Raw genomic sequence first — 21434 nt, 5'->3', positions numbered from 1 at the left:
GTAAATACCTCATAATACAATTGATGGATCGTAGTGCAATTGCTAATTCTATTTTTAGTTTTTTGAGGAACCTCCATACTGTTCTCCAGAGTAGCTGCACCAGTTTGCTTTCCCACCAACAGTGTAAGAGGATTCGCCCTTCTCAGCATCTTTGCGAACATCTGTTGTTTCCTCTGTTGTTAATTTTAGCCATTCTGACAGGTGTGAGGTGGTATCTCATTGTGGTTTTGATTTGGATTTCCCTGATGATGAGTGATGTTGAGCACCTTCCATGTGTCTGTTGGCCATCTGGATGTCTTCTTTAGAAAAGTGTCTGTTCATGTCTTCTGCCCATTTCTTAACTGGATTATTTGTCTTTTGAGTGTTGAGTTTGATAAATTCTTTATAGATATTGGACACTAACCCTTTATCAGATATGTCATTTGCAAATATCTTTTCCCATTCTGTAGGCTGCCTTTAGGTTTGTCGATTGTTTCCTTCACTGTGCAGAAGCTTTTTATTTTGATGAAATCCCAATAGTTCACTTTTGCTTTTGTTTCCCTTGCCTCTGGAGATATATCTAGTAAGAAGTTGCTACAGCCAATGTCAAAGAGGTTGCTGCCTGTGTTCTCCTCCAGGATTTTGATGGTTTCCTGTCTCACACTTAGATCTTTCAACCATTTTGAATTTACTTTTGTGTATGGTGTAAGAAAGTGGTTCAGTTTCTTCTGCATGTCACTGTCAGGTTTTCCCAAAACCATCTGTTGTAGAGACTATCTTTTTCCCATTGCATATTCTTTCCTGCTTTGTTGAAGATTAGTTGACAATATCGTTGTGGGTCCATTTCTGGGTTTTCTATTCTGTTTCATTGATCTATGTGTCTGTTTTTGTGCCAGTACCATACTGTCTTAAAAACTACAGCTTTGTAATATAGCTTGAAATCTGGAATTGTTTTGCCCTCCAGTTTTGGTTTTCTTTTCCAGAATTGCTTTGGGTATTGGGATCTTTTCTGGTTCCATACAAATTTTAGGATTGTTTGTTCTAGCTCTGTGAAAAATGCTGTTGTTATTTTGATAAGGATTGCATTAAATGTGTAGATTGCTTTGGGTAGTATAGACATTTTAACAATGCTTGTCCTTCCAATCCATGAGTATGGAATATCTTTCCATTTCTTTGTGTCCTCTTCAATTTCTTTCATAAGTGATTATAGTTTTCTGAGTACGGATCTTTTACCTCTTTAGTTAGGTTTATTCCTAGGTATCTCATTGGTTTTGGTACAGTTGTAAATGGGATGGATTCCTTGATTTCTTTTCGTGCTTCTTCATTATTGGTGTATAAAAATGCAACTGATTTATGCACATTTATTTTGTATCCTGCAACTTTGTTGAATTCATGTATTAGTTCTAGTAATTTTGGTGAAGTCTTTTGGGTTCTTGACATAGAATATAATGTCATCTGCAAACAGCAAAAGTTTGGCTTCTTCCTTGCCAATTAGATGCTCTTATTTCTTTTTGTTGTCTGATTGCTGAGGCTAAGATTTCCAGGACTATGTTAAATAGTAATGATGAGAGTGGACATCTTTGTCTTGTTCTTCACTGTAAGGGAAAGGCTCTCAATTTTTCCCCATTTAGGATGATATTAGCTGTGGGTCTTTCATCTATGGCCATTATGATATTTATATATGTTCCATCTACTCCTACTTTGTTGAGGGTGTTTATCAAGAAAGGATCCTGTATTTTGTCAAGTGCTTTTTCTGCATATGATCCTTTTAAAGTACTGTTGAATTCTGTTTACTCATATTTTGTTGAGGATTTTGTATATATATTCTCCAGGAATATTTGCCTGTAGTTTTACTTGTAGTGTCTTTATCTGGCCTTGATATCAGGGTGAAGCTGGTCTTGTAAAATAAGTTTGAGAATTTTTCCTCCTCTTCAAATTTTTGGAACAGTTTGAGAAGAATTGGCCTTAATTCTTTTTTACATCTTTGATAGGATTCATCTGTGAAGCATCTGGTCCTGGGCTTTCCTTTGTTACGAAGTTTTTGTTTACCAATCTTATTAGTTATAGTTTTGTTCAGATTGTCTATTTCTTCATGTTTTGGTCATGGTAGGTTGTATGTTTCTAATAATTTATACATTCCTCCTAGGTTATCCAATTTATTGGCTAATCATTGTTCCTCATAGTCCCTTATGATCTTTTGTATTTCTTAACTATCAGTTGTACTATCTCCTCTTTCATTTCTGATATTATTCATTTGAGTATTCTCTTTTTTCTTCTTAATCTAGCTAAATATTTGTCAATTTTTGTTTATCTTTTCAAGAAATCAACCCTTAGTTTCCTTGTTTTAATTTCCATGACTTATTCATTTTATAACTAGAAGTTTGTAACTGTTGATCCCCTTTGCCATTTTACCCACCCCCATCCCGTCTGGGGATCTGTTCACTGTATCTATGAGCTTGTTTTTTGTTTCGTTTTGTTTTGCTTTTTAGATTCCATATATAACCAAGATCATATGGCATTTCTTTCTCTGATTTCACTGAGCATAATGCCTTTAAGGTCCATCCATGTTGTTGTAAATGGCAAGATCCCATTCTTTTTTATGACTGAATAGTATCTCATTGTGTACATATACCACATTTTCTTTATCCATTCATCCCCTGATGAACATTTAGGTTGTTTCCATAATTTGTCTATTGTGAATAATGCTGCACTGAACATAAGGGTGCATATATCTTTTTGAATTAGTGTTTTTGTTTTCTTTGGATGAATACCCAAGTGTAGAATTGCTAAATCATACGATAGTTCTATTTTTAACTTTTTTTTTTAATTCCAGTATAATTAACATACACTGTTATATTGGTTTCAGGTATACAATATAGTGATTTGGTTTCAGGTGTATAATATAATGATTCAACAATTCTGTACATTACTCAGCGCTCATCAGAATAAGTGTATATTAATCCCCTTTACCTATTTCACCCATCCCCCCCCACCTACCTCCCCTCTGGTAACCACCACTTTGTTCTCTATATTTAAGAGTCTGGGTTTTTTTTTATCTCTTTATTTCTTTGTTTTGTTTCTTAAATTCCAAGTATGAGTGAAATCATATGTACTTGTATTTCTCTGACTGGTTATTTCACTTAGCATTATACCCTCTGAATCCATCCATGTTATTGCAAATGGCAAGATTTTATTCTTTTTTATGGCTGAGTAATATTTCATTGTGTGCGCACGTGTGTGTGTGTATGCACACATGCGTGTGCACATGCATGTGTGTGTATGTGTGAGGATCATCTATAAAGTTGCATCAGAAAACTGGGCCTTGGAGGGAGGCATGGGGCCTTAGGCTCTGATGGTACAGAACTATGGGATCTACTTCCACCAGCTGTGGTATGATCAAGACTAAGCAAGATTTGAGTCCCCTCCTAAAACCCAGCCACGGGAGGACAACAAGTATAAATCTGGCTGAAATGAGGCAAAAAGAAATTCCCAGGGTCATAGAACAACTTGAGGACCTGGACAGCCAGGTTCTCTACAGCTCAGCCACTAAGAACAGGATCCAGTATCAAGTGGGTAATGGCATGCACCTCCTCCCCGAGGCCTTCACATTCAATATCAAGCTGTCCAATCCCATGAAACACCCAGAGAAGGAGCCTGTGAATGAAGATCTATATCCAGCACACTACTGGAAATATTCCAATTATATCAAACGCAGCAACCTGGATGCCCCTGAGCCATACCAAATTGGCCAAAGAAATCTTCCATATCAAGAAGAGTAATGGCAGGCCTGATGAGACAGACATCAAGATCAGAATCAACAAATTCTACAGGCCAAAGAACACACAAAAGTCTAACCAGAAGAGTTACCATGCAGACATCAACCTGCTTTGTGAGAGCAATGAGGAGTCTAACTTAATGGTGGCGGAAAGAATTTTTTTTTTTCTTCAAAATTTTGAATATGTCATCCCACTGTCTTCTGGCCTGCAAGGTTTCTACTGAGAAATCCATTAATGGAATATATCACTACACTCCCCTTTGGCCTGCAAGGTTTTGCTGAGAAATCTGGTGATAGTCTTATAGAAGTTCCCTTGTATGTGATGAGTAGATTTTCTCTTGTTCTTTGCAAAATTCTCTCTTGTCTTTTTATTATCAAGTGTCTCACCGCAGATTTCTATGAGTTCATCCTAGTTGGCTCTAGTGGGTTACTTAAATCTGTATGTCCATTTTCCCCCCAAGATTTGGGAAGTGTTTGGCCATTATTTCTTTAAATTAGCTTTCTGCCACTTTCTCTCTCTCTCTCTTCTCTTTCTGGGTCTCTCATAATGCATATATAGGTCCATTTAATGGTGTACCATGTGTTCCTTGGGCTGTCTTCACTCATTTTCACTTTTTTCTTTCTGTTCTTCTGACTGGATAATTTCAAATGACCTATATTCAAGTTTGCTGATTCTTTCTTCTGCTTGATAAGTCTGCTGTTGAATGCCTCTGTGAATATTTCAGCTGCTGTTGTATTCTTTGCTCCAAAATTTGTTGGTTCTTTTTTATATATACATAATTTCTACGTCTGTTGATATTCTCATTTTGTGTGTACATTGTTATCTTGAGTTCATAGAGCATCTTTACAAAAATTATTTTGAATTCTTTGTCAGGTAATTAATTTACCTCTACTCCATTAGGATTGGTTTCAGAGATATATTTTGTCCCTTTGATTTGGCCATGTTTCCCTCTCATGTCATGTCTCATAGCTTTGTACTAACATCTAAACATTTGAAAAAACAGCCTTCTTTCTGTCTCTATAAACTAGCTTTGTGCAGGCAGAGACCCTCACCAATCTGTCCAACTACAGATTCTGGGGACCTCTGAAACCATTTCAGGAAGCAATTTCTCTGGGTGTGTATACATGAAATTTCTTAATTCGAGAAACTTAATGGTTTCTTTTTCAGGAGCTCATAATTTCTTCTTTCCTCTAGTATTTGTCTATGGCACTGCAAGTTCTCTAGCTCTTCAGCAGCAAGCTGCAGGCACTAGGCATCCAAAGTATGTTGGCTTCCTATCAGTACCGTCAGTCAGAAGGACAGATATCAGTCCCTTGGGCAGCACTCTGAAGAGCTAGAACATTGGTACACATGCTCCACTCTTCTCTTTTCCCCCAAGGTAGAAGTGGTGAGCCAGAACATTCTCTCCTGTCATTGAGCTGTGCTGCCTTGAAGGAGGGATTGACATGGGTAAAATGAAATTGCTCTTATCTGTTTCACTGCAACTGTTCTCTGCTTTTTGCTCACCTAGGGTACTGCAACTTCTTAAGTGAATTCTGAAAATCTCATGAAGGTGTTTTGGTTTATATATTATTGCTAAATCAGTGTTTCTAATGGGGGAATGAGAGCACAGACCTCCTGTTCTGCCATCTTGCTAACATCTGCTCATATTTTGTTTTGCATATTCAAGAGTTTGGGTAAGATTCAGACAGTTTCAAACATTCAAAGCCTTAGAAAATTTACCACTCAGATTCTCACAGTGAACCACTAAATTTTCATAAAATACAATTTAGATAAAGAAGGAATGGTTTGAAAAAAACCGAGGTGGGAAAATAAATTGCCCAATTTCAGGGCCAATTCAAACAAACACTGACTTTAAAAAACAAACCAAAAACTGTGATATATAAATTAGATAAAACTAAATAGTGGAAATAGTTTTATTACATAAAATGGGAGAGGGTAAAAGGAATTAAAACTTCCTGAGTTATGTGTTTTATACTGATAAAGGACAGAAATATTAATTAAATTAAACTGCCAATTTAGGCCTGCATATCCTCGTGATGATTCAAATATCCTTCTCAGGTCATAATCCCAATAAAAAAGAATATCTATTCATTCCCCTTTTGTCCACCCTCAATTCAGGAGTTTAAGAAAGTAATAAGTCACTAACTACTCTTCTATAACTATTCTAACAGGCAGATTTACTACCAGTAAATATGCTTCAATGATTACGTCCCTCTTCAGAGACCTATGAGCACCTCACTAATCCTTTCTACCAGAAGTTAAGTGTTCCCTGCTCATCCATCCCTACCTCTTATTTTTAAGTTTGAATCAAGATTTGGTCTCTTTATTTCTAACCAAAGCAGCAGTATAAACAGTGATGCATATCTGAATTACCTGGAAAAAGTGTTACAAAAATATATATATTAGATTCTACATCCACATTCCCAGATGTACTTATGCAATAGGACTTAGATGAATCCCAGGCAGGAAAACTTCTCTCTGCCCAAGTCACTCTGATGCATAGCCCATGATCTTCCAATGAAATAGATCTGCATTTTCCAGGACATCAGGCAGCAAAATATCATTTATATCAATTCTCTACCATGTGCTGAATCTACCCTGAAAAGTAACTTCCTACAGTAAAAATTTAATAGAGGCTTCTTAACCTACAAGGTGGTACCATTTAATTTTTTTTTAATTTTGCAGCAATATATGCTCTTATAGGATATTGAAAAAAATTACTACAGTTGTTCTTAATTCCTTTTTATTTTTTATTTTTCTTATTCTAATGTGTATGAATGTGTATGTGTGTGTATACTTTTTGCTAAAAGTTAAATCATGCTTTATATACCAGTATATTTTTGTCTTTCTTCATTTAACATTATATTGTGGCCATTCACCAATGTCTTTGCAAAAATCTCCCAACACTTGAATTTTTGTTTTATCACATAGACATACTATAATTTATCTACCAATTCTACATTGTTGAACATTTAATTATTTTCAATTATTTTACTAAGATAAATAATGATATGAACTCTTTAGCATAAATCTTTGTGCTTTTCTTTAACTATTTCTTTAAGAGAGATTCTCAGGAATGTAAATTAGTGAGGGTGAGCATTTTAAAGTTCTGCATTCCAGACATGTGGTACTAAGGTTTTATTATTGATATGCATCTGTATTTCTTATGGAGGTTCACACTGTTGTAGAAACTCTATACTTTTATAGATCATTGTGAGATATGTAGTCTGAGGACAGCAGAGAATGGGGTCCAGGGAAATAAGAGACTTGAACCTTTTTCCCTTCCCTACAGCCTATTTGTTCTGTGGCCTATAGCAATTCACTGAACTATTTTGTTGAAAAGCTGTCTCAAGGTTCCACAGAGTGAGGATGGACAAAGAGAGTAACATTCACATCCTCTTGAAGATTATACTGTATGCTATAAAATTCAAGCAGACAAAATGAGATAAAAATAAAGAGTTGAATTTAACACAGAAGAGCAAACAAGTGACTATATTGCTTTAGGGGTGAAATTGTAAAGAATTACATTTAACATATCTGTAGAAGTTTCCACAGATTGAAATACCTTGTTGCTTTTCACAAACAGGCATTTACCTTTCTGTTTACAAACACCTACAATTTTTCACTTAGCAAAGCAAATTCACTTCATAAAGTTCACACTGATCCATAATTATCTCCTATCCAATTCTTATTTAAGATTTCAAGTTATTTATTTTCTATTTTTTTCTCAGATGCTCATTCAAAATTAATAAAGGGTATAGTTTAATTGCTTTTAAAACACCAATAAAAAGTCTCTTCAACTGATGCCGATTTGGTAGAAGAAGAGAGGAGCCTATTTGAAATGAAACACCTATTGAAGTTTTAAATTTTGTAGGCTCTTTTGGAAATGTATAGGAACAATTCATTCTAAAAATGTTTCTGAGCATTTTATAAGTGTCTGGCACCGTGTTAGACAATAAAGATTCAGAAAACAATAAGACAAATGATCTCTCTTCAAATGGTTCAGAGCAGAGTGAGAGAAGTAAACATGTATACAAATAAGTCCAGTGCCATGGGTAAGTGCTACTAGACTTGAAACATTTAGGCTAGAGTAAATAATGACAAATTGAGCGTATGGTTAGGTACAGAAAATCTTCTCAGCAAAAGCAACTTTTGAACAGACAAAAAAAGAATAAGCCTTCACAGAAGTGAAAAGAAGAAGCACGTTAAAGGCATAAAGAACAGCATGTTGCATTAAAAGAACACAGAATTATAGAACTTGGATTATACTATGAGTGGTCAGAAAGTCTCAAATTATGTAAGAATTCTCTATTAAAACACATTTATTCTCTCTACATTTGCAATCAGGTATCACATTTCCTTCTACTGTAATTCTAAGAAGTTACTAGAAATCGTTTTATTCAGTGCTTTTGTACAGATATTTTACATAATTCTCTCCAAACGAAAACTGATTTTTATGTGAAATTTTAACAAAAACATGAAAAAAATCATTCAGTAATGAAGCTAAAACCAGACAGGCAGTGAACCTTCAGAATTTGAGATGTTTTCTACAAGGGCGAAATAACTGAGCAGAACTTCAAGAAGCTGATGGTACATAAAAGACTTTCCCCACAGCTCGGCCCCACTGCTAGGAACGGCATTTTCAGGAGAGCTGAGCAGAGTACAGAAGAGCCTGGAATCCTTCCCAGGTCTCAATGAGTTTGTGATCAGGACTTTGATCTCTTCAGAATGAGGCATGATGCAAATACAAAGTATTTATTACTAACTTTTCACAGAAAAATTATCTCAGAAAAATTTAAGAGCTAAACAGTAAAATTTCAACCTAGCCAAACATTCTTTCTTTTATGTCTAACAGCCTGCTAAATAAAATAAAACAAAATGTTATGAGCAATTAACATTTCTCATACTTATGCAGTGTTTCTGTACAAATGCCTATTAAATATTAAGGTGGATCAGAGCTGGCGGCATACCAGGGCTCTGCAAAAACACGGCATATTAGCCGCCACCATTTGTCTGCATCAGCAGAGGCTGCAATTCCAAGATAATCAAGTTTTTCTCCCCCTCCCTGTGTGTATCTACTTTCCCCCCCCTTTTATCCTCCTCCCCATTGAAAATCAAAGTCAGTCATTTAATATTTACATTTTTTTAAACTACATATAAAAGAGGTACGTTAAACTGCATTGGGAGATTTACTAGGAAAGAAGGGAAGGCTGGGACTGCACACACACTCTTCCCTAGTATTTTCTAGAATGAAGCACAAGGCAAGAAAAGGAGAATTTTTTTATCTATTCAGTAGATGTAGAGAGGACTCATCTGCCAGATTACAGAACTACAGAAAGCCCTGTGGAATGGTAGAAGCAGGGAGTACCTTCCCATAGTAATCCATTCATACTCTCCTAGACTAGCTTTCCTCCCAGGAGGCAGTAACTAGCTGTCTGGAATTCCCAGATGAGGAGAAGATCTGATACTTAGGAGCTATTCATGTCCTATATTGCATACTTTAGTACATTTATTCCTCATAATAATTCTGGAAGTAGGAAACCATTTTATAGATGGGGGAACTGTATCAGGAAAATTAGGTAAAATATGTTGCTGGTCACTGATTGAGTGAATCTCTACAGAACACTAAAGCATATAATACTTTCCTTGTAATAAGCCACCTCGTGGGAGTCTCTCCGATCTTAGCAGCAGCCCCCACCCTTACTTTTTTTACATAGACTCCTAACCAAATGAAACTCATCACACATAGATTACTGATATCTACTCCATAAAGATGCAAAAATCCAGTTTATAATTCTCTTACTCCCTTCTCTTCATCCAGGTCATAAAAAGTCTATTCCATATGAGTTGGATTTTTATTAAGGTCCCAGTCGAATTCACTTCAAGGCTAGGAACAGACTGAGTTTAGAAGGCCTGAATTGCAATCTTTCATAAATCATTCCAGTCCAAAGGGTCTCTGAGAAATATGTCCAATGACCTGTGTATTTACACTCAATGGACATTTGCTGCTATCCCTGGAAACTGTATCCAATGTGTATCCAATGGTTTATTGTCATGAAAAACATGTTAATAGTGCAATCCAATCTTCTTCCACTATATGAGGCATTCCAATGAGCCCACCCCTTCGAGGGACCCAACTCATTCTAACCAGACCTTCATAATCAGTCTGGAAGGTGCAAACATGTAGACACATTATATGGCATTTAGTTGTTTTGTTACTTTTTAAATATAAAATATCCATGAAGAATGTTAGGTCAAAAATCTTCACACTTGTTTTTCTTATCATATAATAATAATAATAGTTATTACTTACTGAGCCCTTATGTGTCAGAAACTACTCTATTTTTTAGAATAAGCTCATTTAATTTTTATCACAACCCTATAAAGGTGGGTGCTATTTTCATCCACATTTGTTCAAATGAAGAAAAGGAAGCAAGGATGCATTAATTTCTCTATGGGTACAAAGTCAGAGTGAAACTCAACCCAGGGAATCTGGCTCCAAATGCCAAGCCTTTAACCCGCACTCCGCCCCCAGCACTAAGTGAGCTCCATACAAGGAACCACAGATTGCAATTCCGACCTTTCCAAACTCAACCCTACTCTCATAAAGTCACTTTCTAAATACCTTTTAGGGATGGTATTAGATCTGCCTCATGCAAGTACTAGAATCATTTGAATGCAAATATTTAAAGATACAATATTAGCTTCAAAGTACTTAAGATAATCACTCCAGGGGCGCCTGGGTGGCTCAGTCGTTAAGCATCTGCCTTCGGCTCAGGGCGTGATCCCCGGGTTGTGGGATCGAGCCCCACATCAGGCTCTTCCGCTGGAAGCCTGCTTCTTCCTCTCCCACTCCCCCTGCTTGTGTTCCCTCTCTAGCTGCCTGTCTTTCTCTGTTGAAGGAAAATATAGAATCTTTAAAAAAAAAAAAAAAAAAGATAATCACTCCAAAAGAAAATGCAGCATATCCAATTCAGCAGACAGTTCTACTATAGTCCCTACTCTGTGGTCCAAGAAATATTCCCTCTTTGGAATCTTTAGGCTTCCACAGTACCTTGCGTTTAGCTCTACTATTATGCTAATCATACTATCTTAGATGTATTTCTTCATTTCCTTGCCTATCTCACCGTACTCACACAGGGCAGAATTAGAGATTTACCTATTTTTCTATCTCATACACTACCCTGGAAACATTAGGTACTCATAAAATGTTGGTTGTGTGAATAAATAATGCCATTACCCTCAAAGAGGGTTATGTTTATATTTGTTATTATGTTTAATACCAGGCATTCTATTTCAAAATTAAACCCTATTATAATCACAGTAAGGTATCACCTCATTCCTGCTAGAATGGCTATCATTAAAAAGATAAGAAATAACATAATGCTGATGGGGATGTGGAGAAAAAGGAACCATACATTGTTGGTGGGATTGTAAATTGATATAGCCACTATGGAAAACAGTATGGAGGTTCCTCAAAAATTAAAAATAAAAATACCATATGATCTAGCAATTCCACTTCTGGGAGTATATCCAAAAGAAATGAAAACATTATGTCAAAGAGGTATCTGTACCTCCATGTTAATAGTACCTTATTTACAGCAGCCAAGACATGGAAAAAACTTGAGTGTCCATCAACGAATGAAAGGATGAAATGTGTGTACACACACACACACACACACACACACACACACACACACGCACACACACACAATATTACTTGGCCATAAAAAAGGTGAAAATCCTGTGATTTGCAACTACAGATGGACCTTGAGGACATTATGCTAAGTGACATAATTCAGAGACAGACAAATACTGTTTGATCTCACTAATATGTAAAACCTCAAAAGAAAAGAAAAGAAAAGAGAAAAAGAAAGAAGGAAGGAAGGAAGGAAGGAAGGAAGGAAGGAAGGAAGGAAGGAAGGGAGAAAGAAAGAAAAAGAGAGAAAGAAAGAAAAAGAGAGAAAGAGAGAAAGAACGAGAAGTTAAAAGCCCATAGAAAGGGAGATCAGATTTGTGGTTAGCAGAGGTGAAGAGTGGAGGCAGGGAGGATTGGGAATTGCATGAAGGTAGTCAAAAGATACAAACTTCCAGTTATGAGATAAATAAGTACTACAGATATAACGTACAACATGATGATTACAGTTAACCCTGCTGTATGGTATATGTGGAAGTTATTAAGAGAGTAAATCTTTAGAGTTCTTATCACAAGAAAAAAAAACAATTTTTTCTTTTTCTTTTTTTTGGTATCTATAGGAGATGATGGATGTTAACTAAGCTCACTGTGGTAATCATTTCACAATATATGTAGACCAAATCATTATGCTGTACACCTTAAACTTATACAGTGTTGTATGTCAATCATATATCAATAATACTGAAACAATCCTATTAAAATGTAATTTAACATGCTGATGTTTCAAGGGTTATTACTAATAGATTTCTGAACCCTTGCTGCAATTGCCATTCTTTCATGGCAAATACAATTCACGTTTCAGATTTTTCATTCAAATGGTTTTACAGTGACATTTCATAAGAGAAGGGCAAAGTACTTCTGTTGGTAGTTTGAATCCTATGAATTTGGAAAATATATTAGAGGTTTTTTTGAGCCTGCAAAATATACATTTTTTATATTTTTATACATTTACTTATACCTATTTATATATATTTATATATTTTATATGTATATCAGTTAAGAATTAAGTTACATTGCTAAAGTTTCTTTGAATGTACAAAATATATTTTCATAACCAATACACATTTGATTATAAGTAAGCCTACTGGGTTTTTCTAATGATATTTTAAATTTTTTCTCTTAAAAATCATGTCGATTTTCAATGATACCTTTCTATGAAAATCCTGCTGAAGAGGATTCAGGCAATGAGTGCTGTAATCAGAATGAACTCCTTCTGTGCTTTAGTCAGACTTTCCCATGATTCCTTACAACCCCTCAAACATCGCAGAAATCAAGATTAAATCAGGAAGAACTGACACACACACACACACATACAATTACGATATGCCAGTAGCCAACACTATTGTTTACATGGAAACTATTCGGAAGAGCTGCTCCTTGCTTCCAATTTCTGCATCCAATGTAGAATTTGATTACATATAATACTCAGTGTCTTAAGGCTGTGTTTGATTTCTGAGCTCCAGTGGCTTTGCAGGTAGATGGTTGATCTTTTTTCTGCACTCTTGAGAAGAGTTGTAGTTTTAAGGTAATACAAAATAATCCAAGAAGCAGTGGAAACAATTTTTAAAGTTATGGCCTGAGATTCATTAAAACAGGTAACTTCTAATCTTGGCCTTTTGGGACCCAGCTGTGAGGTCTTCAGCTGATCTCTCCTTTCTATGTCACAGTTTGCTTCCCCATAAATAAAGAGGGTTCATCGATTCCAGGTATTTATCCTGTACTGACCATATGCAAAACATCATGCTAAACTCCACAGATGATACAAGTAGCCTTCAGTTTGCTAACTAATAGAAATAACCTGTTCTTTTAGAAATGCAGTTAGAAGTTATTCAATTGAGATGGATATTACTTTCAGAGACCCAGAAATTCCTAAATCCTATCCTGTCAATCACCCATTCTTTTCAAGCCACTCCCAGGGGCATTATACATAACAGGAGTAACAAATAAGAACTAAAGTATAGTTTTGTTAATAAATCAGCAACGATAGGGATGTCTGGGTGGCTCAGTCAGTCAAGAGTCTGACTCTAGATTTTGGCTCAGGTCATGATCTCAGGGTCATGGGATCTAACCCTACATCAGGCTCTGTGCTCAGTGGGGAGTCTGCTTGAGATGCCCTCTCTCCCTCTCCCTCTGCCCCTCCCCATCTCTCTCTCTCAAATAAATAAATAAATCTTTAAAAAATAAAATAGAATAAGTCAGGAATGATAATAACAACTAAAATTTTTAATCACCTACTATGTATCAGAACTCATTCTAAACACTTTATATCAATAAGCATTAGCTTATTGATCCTCAAAGCAAACCTATAAAAAAAGTTTCATTTTTTTTCTTCATTTTTCATAAGAAAAAAAGGAGTCCAAGAGAGTCAAAAAGAAGCTGAGTCTGGGGCGCCTGGGTGGCACAGCGGTTAAGTGTCTGCCTTCGGCTCAGGGTGTGATCCCGGTGTTATGGGATCGAGCCCCACATCAGGCTCTTCCACTATGAGCCTGCTTCTTCCTCTCCCACTCCCCCTGCTTGTGTTCCCTCTCTCGCTGGCTGTCTCTATCTCTGTCAAATAAATAAATAAATAAAATCTTGAAAAAAAAAAAAAAAAGAAGAAGCTGAGTCAAATAGTTAATAAGTGACAAACCTCAGGTTTCAACTCAGGATTTGAATACACAGCCTGTGTTCTTAACATTCCTCTATATTGCCTCCTATAACAAGATAAGGACCCAATAATTCAATCCAGAATTTCACCATAAAAGCTCAATTACAGCAAACAATTTACCTCTTGATGTTCACCCTATGAAACTAAACCTTGTGTCCAAGTAGAAAGTAATACTTATGAAATTGATCTTTCTACCTCCGAGCAAATACCGCTGTCTTTAAGGCTACCTGTGTTTTATGCATATTTGTGAGTTTCTGTTCTCTGGGAAAAGTTATACTCAGGATGCCTGGGTGGCTCAGTTGGTTAAGCATCTGCCTTTGGTTCAGGTCATGATCCCAGCATCCTGGGATCGAGCCCCACATCAGGCTCCCTGTTCAGCAGGGAGTCTGCTTCTCCCACTCCCTCTCCTTCTGTGTGCTTGCTCTCTCTCTCTCTCTCAAATAAATAAATCTAAAAAAAAATTTTTTAATTAGGAAAAAAAAGTCATACTCATATGAGGAAAAATAAATGTCTCTGAATACCTTTCCAACAACCAGACAGTTCTTAATTCAACTAACTGGAATCTATAGGAATCTACATGCCACATGGGAAATGGAAGCAAAAGAGTCAGTTGGGTTTGCAGAATGGGCCCTGGCTCAATTACCCCCTCCCTTATATTAACAGAGATAGAAGAGAACGAAAGAGAGTAAAAGACAAGAAACAGCAAGAACTGGACTGAATCTACCATTCTGCCCAGCTGTATAGAAGAGAACAGAACATAACTAACTGAGTTTCAATAGACTGATCTGCCATTTTGTAAAATATGACTCTCTCATGCGGGTGGATAGCAGAAATGAAAGCTTACTGGTACACAGAAAATTGAAGTGTTCCTATCTGCACATATGTGAAGAGAGTTTTCTTTCTTTTTCAAACACATTTCCCTTATATATTTTATTTTGTCCTTATATCAGTAGTATAAGAAGTTAGTTATCTCTCAGACGTAGTGAAGAGAAGGGCCATATGCGCCCCAATGTTCATAGCAGCAATGTCCACAATAGCTAAATCGTGGAAGGAGCCGAGATGCCCTTCAACAGATGACTGGATTAAGAAGTTGTGGTCCATATATACGATGGAATATTACTCAGCTATCAGAAAGAACGAGTTCTCAACATTTGCTACAACATGGACAGCACTGGAGGAGATAATGCTAAGTGAAATAAGTCAAGCAGAGAAAGACAACTATCATATGATTTCTCTCATCTATGGAACATAAGAACTAGGATGATCAGTAGGGGAAGAAAGGGATAAAGAAAGGGGGGGTAATCAGAAGGGGGAATGAAACATGAGAGACTATGGACTATGAGAAACAAACTGAGGACTTCAGAGGGGAGGGGGGTGGGGGAATGGGATAGACCGGTGATGGGTAGTAAAGAGGGCACGTATTGCATGGTGCACTGGGTGTTATACAGAACTAATGAATCATTGAGCCTTACATCGGAAACCGGGGATGTACTGTATGGTGACTAACATAATATAATAAAAAATCATTAAAAAAAAAAAAAGAAGTTAGTTATCTCTGAATCCATATAAAACAATTGTGGAAAATATCTCCAAATACTTTAGTTCAAGATATATATGCTTTATTGCATCAGTAAGCACACATTCTACCCATAATTCCTGAGACTAGTCTGACATTAACTCATACATGGTCTGTATTTATATCAATAGATATTTATGAGAACTAGTTTTAATTCAAATACTTCTGTCATTGATACATTCAAGACAGCTAATGCCAACAAATAAAATAGATAAACCTGAATATGTTTGCCCCTTATTTCATATCTGAGGACGTTCTTCCAGATTTGAAGGCTAACTCAATTTGAGTCAGAAACGTTGTGATTGGAAGCTACCTTTTTTCCATCCTACTGTAAACCAGATTACTGTTGAGGAGAATGCCCACTCATTTAATTTTACATTCTTACTCTGAATTGCACCTTCTATGTCCCAGACTAGAATCTACCAAATTGAACTGACTTCTAGATTTCCTCCCAAGCAATTCTGTTAGCGTCTTTAGAGCCATATGTAACTCATTCAAATAGATGCTATCACCCAAGCTATTGCATTGCTGCTTTAGAATTCTTTTATACAACAGCTCTCCAATGTTGTAGCCATACATTTTTTAAAAGATATTAATGACTGTAAATGTGGCTACACGGCCAATGGATGTACAATACTGTGTTCAATCAAGATAACCCAATATTGGAAAAGGCTTTTTTTCCCCCAACACTTAGTTGAATCAGACTTGGACACACGTTCCAAGTCTGAGAAAGCATCTTATTTTCCTTTATAAGTTAGAGAGCATATAAAACATTTCAGGGATATTTTCCCAATGTTTCCAAAAGAATAAGAGAGACAGTATTGTAGTGTCTTCCACAGCACTTAATGTTTCTGGTGAATGGAATATTTATCCAAAGGACAAAACCAAAACATAAACGAGAGCCCTGACTCCTCTATCTTCTTCATGACTCAAATCCAAATGATTAATTCCCGCTCTGCTACACACATGCTCACACACACACACACACACACCCCTCTATCCTCATTGCCACTGCAACTCACTTTCTCATCATCTTGCTCAGCCATCCCCAAATAATTTATTGATCACCTCACTATACTGTACCGAGTAACATGCTTGTTACTGGGTTTACAAAACATGAAACGGAAACAGCAGATATCAAGTACAGATGCAAAAACAGATGCATAATCAAACAACTAAACACATCATGTTAAATACTCTAGAAAGAAGGAAAAAAGCGCGATTTTCCTTGAGGGAGTCTGATGCAGATAGATGGTTTTGAAGGAGAGGAAACAGAACGTACTAGGCAGTGAGATGCTAAAGATCAAGACACATTGAGAGATATTCAAATAGCCAGATATCTGCGGGATAGAGGTGCACAGTAGTCTCCCTTAGTGGCTTTCTGCCAGAAATGTCTTCTCATCTACACTCTTCTTTACACGGCCACCATTCATTTTTCTAAAACATATGTCTGGTCCTGTAGTGCAACTCCTAAAAAAAATGTAGACAGCCCTATTTCCCATAGCATAAGACATAAACTGCGCCCCCAGGCGTTCATAGCCCATGCTTGAAATAGGACAATGGACTTAACCTATTGGCAGTGGTGGCAGTAGGTGGATTTTGACATAATTTCATAATTATGACATAATTTTTGACATAATTTTAATTGTTCTTTTGACATAATTTTTTCTGGACTACCTGCCTTGTATAATAGTTTTTTTCAGATGCTTTAGATTGACAGAAACATATCATATTCACATACTATTATAAATTTTATTACTGAAACAAATGGGTTTTATAGGTTATTTTTATAACATTCAATTCCCACTCCCCATGTTTACTATAAGTATATAATAGAGGGGGGCTGTTGTTGTTGCTTTAAACTAAGGGTTGACTAGTTCGTTCATAGTTCATTCATTCAGCAAATACTGTTTGCTCATCTTCTATGAAAAGCACAGTTCAGTTCTCACAATAAAGTGGTAACTCAAACTATCCCTGGTATTAATGTTTTTTTGTTTTGTTTTGTTTTGCTTTACCTTTTGAACCTTTTCACCCATTTCTCTCACCCCCCAACCCCTGGCCTCTGGCAACCACCAATCTGTTCTTTGTATGAGCATGTTTTTGTTTTGTTCTGTTTTTTAGACACAATTATTCTAACATTCCCATGGCAAAATGGTCACATTAAATAGTAAGACACATTTATTTGTTACTTGACGTAATCATTCTCAGGTGCCTGCTATGAACCAAGCACTTACAGATGCTTAGAATATACCAATGAATGAAAATCCATGTCTTGGAGAGTTTAAATCCTAGTGGAATGAGAAAGACAATAAAAATAAACTAATAAGAAAGGAAATTGATAAGTTTTAGTATGATTAGCACAATGAAGATGCTGAAGAGGTAACATATCCAAATATGCTGGGTTTGGGAACTGGGCAGTTTGACATTTTTAACATGATTATTGGTATGGAATTCATTAAGAAAGTAACATATGAGCAAAAACTTAAAGGAGCTGAGGGAGTTAACCATGGAGATACCAGAGGAGATGTGTTCCTGACAAAAGGAACTACAAGTCCAAATTCTCTAAGGGGAGAAAGACCATGGCATCTCCAAGGAATAACAAGAAGACTTGTATGGCTGGAATAGAGGGCGCGAGAGGAAAAGTAGTGTAATGTAAGGACAGAGTGTAAGATGAGGGGACAGATTATTTGGAATCCGGGTTAATATTAGAAGGATGACAGCTTTATTCTGAATGAAATAGGAAACTATTGCAGGATTTTGAGCAAAATGATATGTTCTTATTTACACCTACATTTTCAAGGCAACACTCTAGCTACTGCCTTGAGAAAGAAAAAAGGAAAGAAGCAGGGAGAAAAGTTAAGTAGCTACTGGCTACTTAAATGAAAGAGGACGAAAGTGAAAGATGATGGTGGCTCAGAACAGGATGGCATCACTTTTGATAAGTGAAAATGATGAAAAGTGGTCAAAATCTGAATATAGTTTTAAGGTAGAACTAATAGAATGTCTTAACAGATTGGTGTAGATTATGAAAGAAAGAGAAGAATCAAGTGTACTTCCAAGATTTTTTATGCCTTCTTTTTTGTTTGGGCCTAGAAAAAAAATGGAGTTGTCATCAAATGTAAGGGAAGACTACAGGTGTAGCGAACTCTGGGTGTTGATTCACCCTAAATGTAAGTGAGCTAAACATCCTAATGAAAAAGCAGATATTTGTAATTAGATAAGAAAGCAAGACCCAACTACATGATGATTACAAGAAACCAACTTTAAATATAAAGAAACAAATAACTTAAAAGTAAAAATATAAAGAAACAAATGACTTAAAAGTAAAAAGAAAAAGAGACTCCATGCAAACACTAATCAAAAGAAAACAGAAGCAGCTATATTTATATCAGACAAACTAGATTTCAAATCTCAGAATATTACTGGAGATAAACAAGGTCATTTCATAAAGATAAATAGGTCAATACTTCAACAAGGCCTAAAAATCAAAAATTTTGTGTCCTAAAAATAAAGTTTCAAGATGCATAAAGGAAATATTGATAGAACTGTGAGGAAAAAAAACAAATTCACAATTACAGTCAGAGAATTCAATATCCCTCTCATGACTGGTAGAATAAGGAGACTCAAGATCAGTAAAGATATAATAAATTTAAATAATCCTATCAATCAATTAGGCCTAATTTACATTTAGAGAACACTCTACCGTACAACAGCAGAATACATATCCTTCTCAAGTGTACATGGTCTATTTACCACAAATCAAGTATCAATAAACTTAATAGAATTAGATCTATACATATTATGCTCTCTAATCACAATAGAATTAAATTAGAAATAAATAACACAAAAATATCTGGAAACTTCTTAAATACTTAGAAACTTGAATTACACAGTTCTAAAGAATCCAAGGGTAAAAGAAGAAATCAAAACAGAAATCAGAAAGTATTCTGGAATGAATGAAAGCGCAACATATCAAAATTTGTGGGATGCCACTAAAGTAGTACTTAGAGGGAAAGTTATAGCCTTAAATGCCCAAATTAGAAAAAAAAAAAAAAAGAAGAAGATCTTAAGTCAATGACCTCAGCTTTCACCTAAGAATCTAGAAAATGAGGAGCAAAATAAACCTAAAACAAACAAAAGAAAGGATGTAAAAATATTGGAACTTAAATCAATAAAGTAGTAAACAGAAAAACAAAAGAGAATATCAATGAAATAAAAACTGATACTGATTCTTTGAGATTAATAAGATTAATAGAACTCTAGTCACAATGACCAGGAAAATAGAAGATAACAGGTTACCGTTATCTGGAGTGAGCAAAGTGACAAACTACAAATTTTACTGTTATTAAGAGTGTAATATGGGAATTATTATGGCAATAGACTAAACTACTTCGATTAAATGAAAGTTGCTTGGAAGAAAAACTACCAAATCTCAGTCAAGAAGAAATAAATACTCTGATAGCCCTGTATCTATTAAAGAATTTACTTTTGAAAACCTTCCCACAAGGAGTAATACTAGATTAGATGGCTTCACTGGTGAATTCTACCAAATATTTAACGAATAATACTGCTTTTATATAAACAGCCCATAAAACTGAAGGATAAGCAATACTTCCCAACTCATTCTATAAGGCCATTTCATACTGATACCAACACAAAGAAAGACAATACTGGAGAAGAAAATGACAAGTCAATGTCCCTCACAAAAACAGCTATGTCTTAATACAATTTCAGCAAATTAAATCCAACAATATATAAAAAGAATCGTATCCTAACCAAATGAGTTTTATCATAGGAATACAAGATGGATTTAATAATTCAAAAGTTAATCAATGTAATTAATCACAGCAACAAACTAAAATAGAAAAACCACATGATCACCTCAATAGACACAGAAAAAGCATGTGACAAACTATAACATCCATCCTTAATAGAAAGAATCACCAAACTAGGAACAGGAGGGGACTTTCTCAACTTCATAAAAAGCATCTATGACACATCTACAGATAACAATATGTTACAAGGTGAGAAAGAGCTTGCTTTTTTCCTAAGATCAGTAATGAGACAAGGATGTCTGCGCTCATCTTTCTATTCAACATTATACTAGGGGTTCTCCAATGCAGTATGCTAAGAAAATAAAAGGTATCATATTAAAAATAAATAAATAAAACTGTGATTACTCACCAATGACATGATCATCTTCTTGAAACAAATCCAATGATACCTGCAAAACAAAATACTAAATCTAATAAGTGAGTTTAGCAATGTCACAGGATTCAAGATCAATATGCAAAAATCAGTTTTATCCCTAATTCCAGCAATGAAAAGTCAGTGAAAAAAAAATACCATGTATAACACAAAACATATGAAATACTTAGGAATAAATGTAACCAAAAAATGTGCAAAAACTACGATATACTACTGAGAGAAATTAAAGAAAACCTAACTAAATAGATAATCCATATACGTGGATCAGAAAATTCAGTATTTCCTTGAAACTGATCCATGGATTTAATGCAATTTCAAATAAAAGCCTATCAAAGCTTTTGTTTTGCCTTTGTTTTATAGAAATTGACAGGAGGAATGGATGAACAAATTTTGGTGCATCTACACAAGGGAATACTATTTAGCAATATAAAGGAATGAACCACTGAAATATGTAACATCAATGAATCTCAAACTAAGTATGTTGAATAAAAAAAACAGACAAACTGGAGTACAAACTGTATTATTCCATTCACATAAAATTAAAGAAAA

The 21434-nt window shown here is 35.5% G+C and overlaps 1 long non-coding RNA gene across 1 annotated transcript in view; it reads right to left on the bottom strand.

Annotated features, from left to right (window-relative positions):
* The window catches only part of LOC123784091 (uncharacterized), a 784838-nt gene that overhangs the window by 350501 nt on the left and 412903 nt on the right, over positions 1-21434 (bottom strand). The window contains exon 7 of the long non-coding RNA XR_015724218.1: positions 20862-20901. This is a non-coding gene — a long non-coding RNA (uncharacterized LOC123784091). The remainder of the gene's footprint in view (positions 1-20861; positions 20902-21434) is intronic.

The sequence above is a fragment of the Ursus americanus genome, chromosome 4 (genome assembly GCF_024610735.1).
Source record: "Ursus americanus isolate L20-20 chromosome 4, mUrsAme1.1.p, whole genome shotgun sequence".
Taxonomy (NCBI): Eukaryota; Metazoa; Chordata; class Mammalia; order Carnivora; family Ursidae; genus Ursus; species Ursus americanus.
The sequence above is the reverse complement of the archived record's forward strand: the minus strand, read 5'-3'. Positions and strand labels throughout refer to the sequence as shown.